General features: G+C 36.2%; 1 protein-coding gene across 1 annotated transcript in view; it reads right to left on the bottom strand.

The window, feature by feature from the left end:
- The window catches only part of LOC119586824, a gene marked incomplete in the record, with an annotated part of 127,989 nt that overhangs the window by 1,364 nt on the left and 126,225 nt on the right, over window positions 1-400 (bottom strand).

Below are 400 nucleotides of genomic sequence, written 5' to 3'. Positions count from 1 at the left end.
CATTCTATTAACAATACACAAACAACAAACAAACAACAATTATAAACCTCTACAGAAAGTATCTAAATACATTTGATAAACACTACAACACGGCAAAAATAACAATAACAATAACAAATACAGACAAACAAGCAAACTGATCCCTTTAATCTCCTTATAAAACGAAATAATTAAGCAAATTAAGCCGGTTTAATCGGGCGAAAAAAAATATATAATAAATATCAGATCCAGGAAATAATCGAACATAATTTACCAATTAACTAAAGACCCCCCCCCCCCCCCTTTTATAAGAGGAAATACCAAATACTACTCCCCCCCCCCGCCCTCTTTCGACCCCCACCCCCTTTATCCGTGTGAGAAAATACCGGTGATATTGCTTATCGTGCAGATAGCCGAATCC

The sequence above is a fragment of the Penaeus monodon genome, chromosome 22 (assembly GCF_015228065.2).
Source record: "Penaeus monodon isolate SGIC_2016 chromosome 22, NSTDA_Pmon_1, whole genome shotgun sequence".
NCBI classification, from domain to species: Eukaryota; Metazoa; Arthropoda; class Malacostraca; order Decapoda; family Penaeidae; genus Penaeus; species Penaeus monodon.
Note: the sequence above shows the minus strand (reverse complement) of the source record. Positions and strands in the feature narration are given on the sequence as shown.